General features: G+C 35.8%; 1 protein-coding gene across 3 annotated transcripts in view; it reads right to left on the minus strand.

Moving 5' to 3' along the window:
• The window catches only part of LOC131439274 (sodium channel protein 60E), a 615,309-nt gene extending 603,190 nt beyond the window's left edge, over positions 1-12,119 (minus strand). For 2 of the 3 annotated variants that reach the window (XM_058610093.1, XM_058610088.1), the window contains exon 1: positions 10,665-12,119. The gene's annotated coding sequence lies outside the window, so the exon portion shown is untranslated. Of the gene's footprint in view, positions 1-10,639 lie in introns of all 3 variants that reach the window. The other variant, XM_058610092.1, reaches the window with a different exon arrangement.
• Positions 12,120-12,374: the final 255 nt, after the last annotated feature.

The raw sequence follows: 12,374 nt of genomic DNA on the forward strand, positions 1-12,374 counted from the left end.
AAAACCGAATACAAATACTACACCGGACGGCGCAGCTCGGAAGGTTTGAAGATACAAAAAAACTTCATCACAATTAGAGTGAAACATTCGAAATTCACTTCACTGTTCCGCGTAAAAACATTATTACGCACAATCGCTTCAAGTGCGCACAAATTCTGAATAAATACGATTTCCACTAACAGTTTACGACATTTTTACATATCGGTTTAGAAATTTAAATAAAGATATATCGAACACATGCGAAAAACATCAAAACAATTTTCAAGCAGTTTCAATAAGACTGTCCTTTTTAGCTTTTTAATGGATTGTTTTGCTTTGACACTTCTCATGAGTTTTTGGCTAATAAACTTGTTAATAATACCCATTTCAGTTTTGGTTTCTTTGTGCTGTCCTTCAGTAATGATGGTGATAGATAAATAGAAACAAATTTTCTGATTTTAATAACAAAATTAGTTGTCAATGAGAATTTCGTGTTGGATTGAAATATTGCTGGTTTGTGTCCAGGATATTCACCAACTAAACACATTCTCTAAAAATAAGAGTTTTTTCAGCAAAGTAAATTCTCAATTTTAACTAATTTTATAGTTATTTTGGAAATTTTGTTGTTAAAATCAACTAATTCAAAAACAGTAATACGAATTAGGCGCAGAGCTAATTTCGGTCGTTCCGTGCATTCAATGCAAATTTCAATAATTTCATTTGTTGCAATATTGGAATAGCAAAGGTGTATATTTCATGTAATAATACCATGATTTAGCATTAGGTAGCACAATAAATCAAAAAATTCGGAAATAAAATTTTGATCGTCTTTTTCTCGACATGCCGATTTTTAATATGGGACTGATATGCAAGTATGGGCAGTATATGAGAAAGGCAAAACCAAACAGCTATTGGACGGCATAAAATACAGCCGATATCACGGCTTCAATCAAGTCCAGCAAATTTCAAAGATAAATTTCGGCACGCAACGGATTGGTCTTCAGCAATGGATATTATTTTTCTTGATTTGATGCATGGGTTGCTTCAATTTACTGAAGATCGATTCATCTATCATCTTTCTTAGTCTCAATATTAAACCAAGTTTATTCTTTGTAAACAGAACACACATAATTGCTTCTGAAAGGGTGACTTTTCATTCGGTTCAGAAAGAAAAAAGAAATAGTACCAGTCTAGTGTTTAATCAAGTTTCGATTTTTCCTATTTTATTCGTCTAAAATCATTTCTTCATGACATTTTGTTCAAATCTTAAGATATTCTACCCGCTCTAATATATCAAAACATTTCTTCCTTCAAGAAAAGCAACAAAAACGAAACATTTTAGTCTTCGCTCTGCACCGTTTCATGATAACGAGAAACCAATCAATTTCTAACATGATTTACGCGCTTCCACAGAAACTTCTTAAATTCCCATTATCGTCAAAATCAGGGCGAGAATTGTCATGTCATTAATATAATCATCAAAATCACGCCAGCTCGTCGCTAGGAGACTCTTCATTAGGTATGGGGAATCTTTTTATTTATTCTACTTCACTGGAATCATGAAGACCAGCAGAGTACATATTCTAAAGTAGAAACAGTGACTTTATTCTGTGATACCCTGCTTCCTACAATCAGGCAGCAAAACCAGTAAACCAGTTAGGGGAGCCTTGTCATAAACGGTTTTATTGCTAATTAGGGTTTAATGAAATTACAAAAAGGTTACGAGAACTGATGTTGCTTCCTCGTTGCGCCGTACAAGCACCGTTTTTTTTTATTTTGGCGAACATCTGGATGACACGAACGACTACGACGAATGATGTTCTCACCATTGACTTGCATATATGTGTTAATTGAATTGAAATGAAATCCAACTCAGCATGGCACTAAAAAAAATTCAAAAGCATTCGAACAGAATTCAACATTCAACATTCATTGCACGTTAGAAAATTTGACTTGAAGCTTTTTACTTTAGGAACAATGCGAATTTAAAAAAAAACTTTCTACAATTTTAATTCAACACAAGCAACCCGAATTTCAAATAATTCATCTCTTCATTTTCCAGATTTCATCAGCCGCAATCAAAAGGTCTTGGATACGATCCTGTTCGAGGGTTGTGGTTTTTCATTTTGCTGTCCAACCGTTTATGGGAGCTGAGCAAAACACAAAGCCGTTGCGATAATTGACCTTCTCTTAGGATTGATGAAAATGTTGAGGTCGAGGCAGCTAAGATGAAATTTTCAACCACGAAGACAGATGAAAAATAAGTTGCTCCAGGGAAAATTGGTACAATCCCTTCCGGGGTACTACTGGCCGCGGTCTCTGCTTTTGCTGCTATTGCTATTGCTGCTGTTTCCGGCGATGGCAAATGGTTGGTGAATTTTGGGAAAATATGTAAATTAAAGATTACCGGGACCGTTTTCACGCGGTTGCCGCTTTTTTCACTTTTCGTTTGTATTAAACAAACTGATTCTGGGTCCGATGCTCTACGCTACGAGGGTTTGCCACATTAGCACCCGTTATTAGTCCTAAACGTTGGATTAGTAGGCTGAGGTTTGAGCGGTTTGTGTTTCGGTTGCCGTTGGAAACATGTTCGGAGCACCCGTTTTGGGGCTAATTCTTGAAAGTTATGCTTTTTCGTTTAGATCCGGTTCGGTAACCGTTATGAGCCCGCTAGACGATCAGAAAACAATAGCCCAAAAAAGGGTTTCTAATGTTGAGTCATGCGCCAATTGTTTGCTTGGTTTGAACTTGAAAAGATGAAATATTATAGTCTAACGGAAAATAAAATGCTCATGAATAGCTTATTTGATGTGGTAACAATGTTGCACGTGTTTTTCCTAGTCTAAAATCGTTGTGAAATTTGCAAGATTCAATTAGTTATTTTTTCGACTGTCTTGAAATAACCGGAAATAAAGAATAAAATAATATTTTAAATTTTTGTCAATAATGAATACATTGGACAAAATTACGAAATTTTCGCATTACTGACTAAATGTAACGGAAAATTATATAATACATAGATAACAATTGACACCATAAAACTATTCATAAAAGGCGGATGAGTAATGTCAGAGACATAACTGGATATCGTGAATACGAAAACAACTGACATATTCCTTAACACTTCCGAATATCAATTAGTTGATTAATTGTGTGAATTATGCAAGCATTCGCCTTTTTCACATTTTTCGCAAAAACAAAGAAGGCTTCACTTGATCTCGATTACTGTGAATTTCACACAGCGAAAAGTGCACAAACCTAATCAAACAGTTCTCGATTTGCACTAAACTGACGTTTTGCCTTTCTCTATAGAAAGGTATTAGAATTGCTGGAAAAACCGACTTTCGAACGGAGCCTCAGAGACCCATAGTGTTATATACCATTCGACACAGTTCGACGAGATCGGAAAATGTCTGTGTGTATGTGTGTGTGTGTATGTGTGTGTGTGCACTTTTAGAAGATATTTGAACGCGCTCAATTTTCTCAGAGATGGCTGAACCGATTTTAACAAACTTGGGCTCGTTTGAAAGCTACTGTCGGGCCATTGATCAAGTTCGAAGATCAAATGGCTGTGACTTTTGGTTCCGGAGATATGATTGTATAAGTGACGTAACCGACAAAAAGCGTTGTATTTGAACGCGCTCAATTTTCTCAGAGATGGCTGAACCGATTTCAACAAACTTGGGCTCGTTTGAAAGCTACTGTCGGGCCATTGATCAAGTTCAAAGATCAAATGGCTGTGACTTTTGGTTCCGGAGATATGATTGTATAAGTGACGTAACCGACAAAAAGCGTTGTATTTGAACGCGCTCAATTTTCTCAGAGATGGCTGATCCGATTTTAACAAACTTGGGCTCGTTTGAAAGCTACTGTCGGGCCGTTGATAAGGTTCGAAGATCAAATGGTTGTGACTTTTGGTTCCAGATATATGATGGTATAAGTGACGTAACCGACAAAACACGTTGATTTTTACCGCTCTTATATATATAAGGGTGCCAAAATTTTGGGATCAACTCTATTTTCGTAAAGTTCTAGTGCTCAAAAGTTTAGGCACCTCGAAAAAAGCCTTCATGCAAAATTTGACCTAAATCGGACATGCTTAAGGGGTGCTGCCCGGTGGTAAAGGTTTGACAATTTTCGATCTTGAAAAAGCACCATAGGGGGGAGTACATGAAATTTCCAAAATCGAAAATTTTTTTTGATGCCAAAACTCTTAAAACTGCATAAAACATCGAAATTTAGTGTCATCTCAAAAAAAAATTTTTTTGAAAAAATCAACTTTCTGGGACTTAGAAAAATTTTCATATTTTTTCTAAGTCCCAAAAAGTCGATTTTTTCAAAAAAAATTTTTTTAGAGATGACACTAAATCTCGACGTTTCATGCAATTCTAAGCCTTTTGGCATCAAAATTTTTTTTTCGATTTCGAAAATTTCATGTACTCCCCCCTATGGTGATTTTTCAAGATATATGAAAATTCCACTAAGTGGATTAAGAAGGGTTTTTTAGATTAGCATCACTGATTACTAATAGGCAACGCAAATGTCAAGCACTTGTTTGAAAAAATGATGCTGACTGTGTGACATAAACACTGAAGCATGCTTTTGTGAACTACTTGAATCAATCTAAATGAATTTGTGTAAAAATTAGTATCCGAAATTATTTAATAAAAGTATGAAATATATTTTCATGAGACTGTTACGAAAGAAGAGAAAGGCATTATCACACCACTAGGTGGATTAAGAAGTGTTTTTTACCTTCGATTTGCGAAGAAGAAATCCTAATAGTTCTTTAGAAAACTTTTAGAGCCATTAGAACGGCTGATTTTGTGTGATGTTGTCCTCTTTTCGTTTTTTTTCTCAAATGCAAACAACTGGCAGCTGTGACGTAATCGCTCTTATCGGAAGCGAAACTAGCTTTGCAAACGACACACAATACATCCGCTCGCAGTGGCGATAGAATCCAAACTGATCCAATTTTTGTTAAGAGGTTTCTATTTACGTGATTTCGTTTGTAGCTTTTTCCCTAATGGGCGGTTCTAACGGCTATAAAAATAGCCGCATACAGAATTTTAATGTCGATTATTTCATTTTGGATTTGCATTCCATTGAAAGAAACTATCAGGATGCTGTACGAGATTCATTTCTGCCTTTCAGGAGGACCAAATTGTAGAACTTACTACGATATTAAGCACCGTTCGGAACATTTTTCTCGAACGATTTGTTGTACAGCAGAAGATATTTTGTTCTCTTCCTCAGAACGCGATCTGATTTGCTGGTGTTGGCATGGGTCAAATGATACAGGTTTTTCAATAGTGTACTATTGAAATACTTCAATGCTGTTGCTATACACGTTTAAGTTGAAAAATTTCGAATCTATTGGTAGTTAGATTATATAAATCCTTTCACAGATCACTGAGCTATGAGCTTTAAAAATACGAGAAAGGCAAACGCGCCTTATGAATTATCCTCTTTGATACGCGTTTATACCAAACATTTCAGAAAAGTTTAATTTTGAATGATTTGAGATTATGTCACACAACTGAAAATTTTATCATAAAATTGTGATCATATTTCCGATGGCATGTAGCAAAAATTATGTTGATTCGTTAGATACAACAAGAGATATTTACGATCAAAAACTTATCACTCTTTCAGAGGGTAAATTTTGAAAAGGCGCTCCATATTAAAGTAAGTCGTATTCACGACAAAAATCTTCAAAACCTAATGTAATTGATTCGTCCTTAAGACATAAGCGTATCAAACTCTTACGTGTTTTTTTCCTTCAGTATAATTGACAGTTATTTTCTTGTCTAATAAATCTCATCTTGACATGGCAAATTCGCCCAAGAAACAAAAAATTCGACAGGAGGTAAAACAGTGAAAATCACGACGAATTTATGTTATTCTGAGCATTTATAATTGAAGTATTGTGTTTTTGAAGAACGACGACATTTAAAATAACGCGTTTATTTGCGTTCATTGCTCCGGTTTAGTTTTACGTGGTTGAGAGTTCACGTTTGTGTTTATGTGTTTGTAAAAAAACAACACGCGTGAATCATGAAAACAAACTTAATGGCGAATTCTTGAAAATACCGCGGAATGATTTTCTGTTTATTTCAAAAAATCGTTTGTCTTGTTTAAAATGTTCAAGTTCAAGATCAATATAGCTTGCGATGTTATATCTATGAAAAAAAAAATAAACATAATGATTGAACAAGGAAATTATTTTCATTTCCGTAAGTTGGTTTTCCATATTTACAGTGATTTTTTGGTTTAAGACAACTTTCGGAATATTATTCTAACAGCAACAGTCATATCAAATATGTTCATTCAGATTTATTCATACAAAATGTAACGTTGATGTTTACCAAATGAAAAACGCAGCCGTATCTAGTCTTTTTAAGAAAAACAACACAATTATGAAATAAATATTCCTCAGGATGTAAACATTCTAAGTAGTTCTTGTTTTTCAATGTCTGCATTTTGCCTTCCAACGCACAGTGGGAAAAAATCTATGAAAACCAAAGAATTCTGTAACTCATGAATTAATTGAGATAGGTCAACAAACTAAAGTGTTTCTTATGTCAAAATGTCCAAGGAATTCAATGGAATGGTTTACAATGGCGGCACGAATCGCTATGCTGTTCGTTTTACCCCAAATGTACAGCAGTTTTGGGGTTTCCTATAACATTCACTCTGTAACTTGAAAAGAAGTCGAGTGCGGTATTCTGGAATAGCCTACTTTCATGTGAAAAAGTCTGAAGCATCGATTAGAAGAACCCACACTGGCCGCACGAAACGTTTTGATGACTATTTTACCGAGATTTAAGGACGATTTACAATAAGATCTCTTGAAATGGAGAAATGGGGTAAAATAGTCACCAGAACGTTTCGTGCGGCCAGTGTAGGTTCTTCCATTCGGTTCTACAGACTTATTTCTATACGATGAGCTAGATTTAGTAAACTTCAAATAAGTTTTACCATGATTTAAGACCGATTTACGATAGTACCATAAAATAGTGGAAATGGGATAAAATAGTCATCGAATCGTTTCCTGCGGCTAGTGTAGATTCTTCCTTTCGATTCTCCAGACTTTTTACATAACATAAAATAGTTTTCGTATGCTTTCAACGTGATTCGCTTAAGACTTAAGGGTGATTTAGATGAAAATTTCACATATTGGAGGAATTGGGGTAAAATAAATAAAAGGTAAAATTCTCCAGACATTTTTACATAAAATCAAGCTATTTCAGTAGACCGCACTCGATTTCTTTTCAAGTTACAGAATAAATACTACAGAAAACCCTAAAACTACTGGGCATTTGGGGTAAAACAAGCAGAATGGCGATTCGTGCGGCCATTAAAAATCATGCCATTGAATTTCTTGGACTTTTTCTACATAAGGAACACTCTTGTTTGTTGCCTTTTTCCATGGTTCCCGATATCTTTACGGGTTTCCTGCATTTTCCAACTGTGCAACGCCTTTTCTGACCATAATTAATTCTCATGGGAGAAGACTTATTGCTCATGGTTTGCATCCTTCTGATTATAAAATGATGAGCAATAGTCATAAAAAGTTGCGAAGATTGGATTCATGATTTTTAAATCATGATAGCAATAACGGATTTCTTTCGTATAATGTATAATCCAGCATAACTCCTGAACAATTAAACGGATCTCTACCAAACTTGGCACAACTACTGCTTGCTACTCAGATGTGGTGATAATTGTTTTTGAGTTGAAACTCTTCACTTTATTTCGTGGTACAACATGTTTACATTTTTGTTACATTCAGTAAATTGACGAATCAAGTGGAAGCGCATTTTGTACGAACGACAGTTAAAGCCGAAGGTCAAAAAGGTCAGAACCTAACCCAATAGAGAATTATTACAGAACCCAATGGCGGGTATTCTGCAGAAAGTTCAAAGCGGATCAAATCTGACTGTTATGAAGCACTAGAAGTTCAATTTGAACTGTTTTGCACTGACGAGTCGAAGGAAATAAATGGAAAAAAAGTTATGTACCCTTAGCGCAAACCAAAACCTCTAAATTAACGTTAACTTTTACATTTTATGGTATTGACAAAGAACGCAAAAACCGAAACGAATGTCATTTCCGATGGCCTTAGAGCCATGTGAAAACCTTATTTTCTAGTGGTGTAATGATGCTTTTTTTATCATATTACTTACGTTTCCAAAAATACTACTAGAAGATTCTGTCAAGAAATTTTCTTCAAACTTGAATAAAATTAGAAACTTTTTTTAGGTATAAACTAACATAACCTTTTCAGTTTGTAAAAAGTTATGTTAATAAGATTTTTTTTATTTGCATCGTCGAACTATAAATAATGATTTTAAATTTTAAACACACCTCAAAGCTCCGGGACCGGATGTCGGACCCGGATGATTTTCAATAGTAGCCTATGAGACTGTAGGACCTTTCATTTGAGAAAATTGAGTGCGTTTCGTTTTAGAGTTTCTGACCACTATTTCCGGTATCTCCGGAACCGGGAACTGGAAACTGGTATAGCCGATGTCGATGCGTTTATTAAATAACTTATATAGTCTACAAATAAATCAGTTTTGAGTCAAACCTAGAAGAATTTTACCCTTTATTTTGTTTCGACGCACTAAGCAACAGTGTGCAATTTTGGCCATTTTTGGCCAAAGTTTGTGAAAACTGATATTTACTCTAAATACGACAATTTCTCTTGTTGACGTATCCATTCAACCAAAAATGAGCTGCGTCGTTGAATACAATTTTTTGATAAAAAAGTCGATCTTTCTCCAATTTTGCCAGCACCCATTCATGATTAAACTATAGACCAAACGACAATTCACGATTAAATAATAGATCAAACTGAACAAGTTTGACAATGACACAAGACATGATTCATTCGTGATCTGTCGAAAACAGTATTGCCAAAAAGATACCAGCAAAAAAGTCACCCTCTAAAAACTTTCAATACAGAATTTTGATCTCCCAAAACAGATTTACAGATTTTTCTCCAGTTTCGGATCGACATTTTGTAAGATAGTTTGAAAGTTTTGACACTCATTGCCCTATAATTTCGGAACCAGAAGTAGGATCTGGTTGAAATTGCGCAGTATCTTCTAAGACAATGAGAGCTTTAATTAGAATCAAGATTTGTCAGTTTTAACGTTGCTAAGAATTCAAAGTGAGTTCCGTCTTAGAAATTTTTCTTCAATTTTATCGGAAACCGGGGACCAGTAGTAGCAGTTAATTTGGAGAACTTAAAAAAAACAACAAAAAAGACTTGTTACTATTTAGGCATTAGACCTTCGAAAAATAGAATGCAGAACCAGAGATGCCATTTATACAGATTTTTCTGTATTGTATAGATTTTTGCGTTCTCATGCTGATTTAAATCAGATTACAGATTTTATACAGATTTTCTAAATTTAATACAGATTTATAAAGGTTTATAAAAAGTGAGAAGTAAAAAGTAAGACTTTTCCCGCTGATTATCTGTTAGTATTTGATTGCAAATATTTGATGATGAACACTGATAAACTTTTATGTTAAAATTTTAAACCAATTTGAACTGATTCATTTTATTAGTGAAAACAGATAGAGCAGATACATATTTTCTATGAAAATATCTGGCATCTCTGTGCACAGCCGATGAAACAAACACACTTAACAGTGTTATGGTGACGCATACCGGAAAGAAACCAGTGCTACTAGATTTACCACAATGGTTATTTCATTGGTATTTAGCACGCTCTTTCTGGTAATATTCGAAGCCGAAACAGTTTTATTGAAATATAAATATCAACAAACAACGAACTAACAATTTTTCCCAAGTAGAGTAAAAAAAGAAAGTAGAAAATATAAAACAAATTCTGCGTGAATTTTCCCGCAGCTCGGAAGTACAGAACAAGTTCCGCGTGAACTTATCCGCTACATAGAAGCTGTACAAAGTATTCGAGAAGCTGCTAAGAACCCTTCAAAACTTTTGAGGATGTACATAAAAGGTTCGATAAATGGATGAAGATTTCATTTTGGATGGTATCCATCAGTTACCCAAGAGATGGACAGAATTTGTTTGAAGCGAGGGATAATACATTGAGTACGAAATATTTCCCAATCGTTCTTGAATACTAGTTTGTTTTTTAAGAAAAACCGACATTTTCGACTAACACACCAATGATTTGAGAAGATTTTACTTTTTTTCGAGTACATTGTTTGGTGTTCTTAAATCTTCAAATCCAATAATAAATAGCTATTAAACGTCAAGAAACACTCCTTTTTTCGTTTTGCTCTTGACTCATCAGTGCATAACAGTATATGTTGAACTGTTATGCCGCCTAGTAGTTCAAAATAAACAGCAAACAGAAGAAACTATATGTCTGCCAAGCGGTTTATGTTGAACTGCTAGGTGGCATAACAGTTCCACATAAACTGTTATGCACTAATGAGTCAAAGACTTAACGTAAAACAAATGGAAATCGTTATGTACCGTAAATACACAGCTAAGCTAATCCCTAGTTAAAGAAACATGTGAATACTTCTTAATTCAGCTCCTTTTATCAAAATAGTACATACTGTTGAAATAATTTGTTTTCAGAAATAACACATTTTTAAATTCAACCCGAAAAAGAAAGGTTTTGTATTGACAAATTACAATAAAACTCACTCTATATGCTGTCGACGATACTTACTCCATTCTGAAAAGTTTGTTAATTGCATCAGGAATGGTATAATTGTATCACTGATCATATGCGAATAGTTTGGGCGTTGCACTAATTATACTTCTCAAGCACTTAATTCAGCTTCTTCAATTCGTAGCACTATAGTTGTCTGTCTGCGATACATAATGTGCATAATTAAAACTATTTTTTATAATCGAACATTGTGATGTTCACGTTATTCAATTTCATTACACACACAATATCTCTCTCTCTCTCTCTCTGTGTGTCTGTCACTTTCTCTCCGATGTTTTATTTCAGTTCCCGAAGCACGCATTTACACGATTGAAATACTTCTCCCATCCTAAGGAGCGCGTCATCATTGCACACCCAGACCGCAACCCAGCAGCACTACGGACAAAGTTTTCTCCGTCAACCTCGAACTTTCATCGATTACGATAAAACTATATACAGGCGAGAAGATGGAGAACGTACGAAAGTTTTCGCACCCAGGTTTGGTTTTTCATTTGTTTTTTTATTTCTTTTGCTTCTTCTTTGTGGGGAATAAAAACTAATCCTTTTTTTTTTGCAGCTTAATCGCCAAGAAATTTCCAGCACCTCATCCACATATACACGCACACACATTTATACAACGTGCAACGGAAATCTTGGCTCGTTCATTTCTTCGATCGAAATCGGATCCGACCCGTGGCCGTCCTTACTTTCCACAATGTAATTCAACTGCGGTCGAACCAACAGCCACTGTTCTGGCTTTACACACGTTAATATGGGTTAAACATGTTGCTGGTGCATTCTCATACCAACGAACCGACGCCGACTGTTCCAGCCGTACTTTGGTTACATACCCTATGAGGACACTTTTTTTCCTACTTGACTTTCGATTCGGATGGGGAGATTGGAGCGTGCTTCCATGGAATCGGTAGTAAGCGTAAGGAGACAAACACTTTTTTTTGCCACCAGCTGCAGCAGCGAGGCGCATTGATTATTCAGGACAACACTTGCACTTATACTAGGTCGCTGCCAAATAATTTGTGTACCGGATCCACTGGAACTGGGTAAATACCATCCGTTCGGTGGAAACCTTCTATCACTTTCTAGCACTACTTTTATGATGATGAATAATTTACATTTCACCCTCCCGGTGACAAAGTATGCACAATGTTGCGGCTGAACTTCGATTCACACACGCACAATCTACTTTCTAATTTTCCTTCGAGCGTTTAACTCTCCACTATCAAAAGTTCCAAATTCACGTGTCCTGTCACCGTTGGTAATCCCATCTCACCGAAACAATGCGGAAATGTTACCGATGCACGTTTTCAGGGCCTAGCCGATGAAAAGCGGCCACCGTGGCCCAGAAGGTTTGCTGCACATACTTTTTCACTTCTGCAGCAGAAGGGCCAAAGGTTTAGGAATATTATATTGAATTTTGCAGAACGCTCCAGGAATACGTGTCTAGTCGATAAGAATATTCTCCGACAACTGGCAGAGAAAGTTTTCGGGCTTTGACGTAATAGAACTGGCCCTGCAGAAAGACCAATGTACCGCCGAACGGATCCGAACGGAACGCGTGGAGGAAAGCGAGAGACCGCCAGGCTCTGTTCGCAATGAATGACGTCGTCGTATGCGAGAATGGAAAACGGATGTCTATCAGTGCCACCCGTAAAAAAAGAGAGCATAATCCGCAACGTGCCTTTCCACGCTATCCAAAAGTACACGATA

Source organism: Malaya genurostris, chromosome 3, assembly GCF_030247185.1.
Source record: "Malaya genurostris strain Urasoe2022 chromosome 3, Malgen_1.1, whole genome shotgun sequence".
Taxonomy (NCBI): Eukaryota; Metazoa; Arthropoda; class Insecta; order Diptera; family Culicidae; genus Malaya; species Malaya genurostris.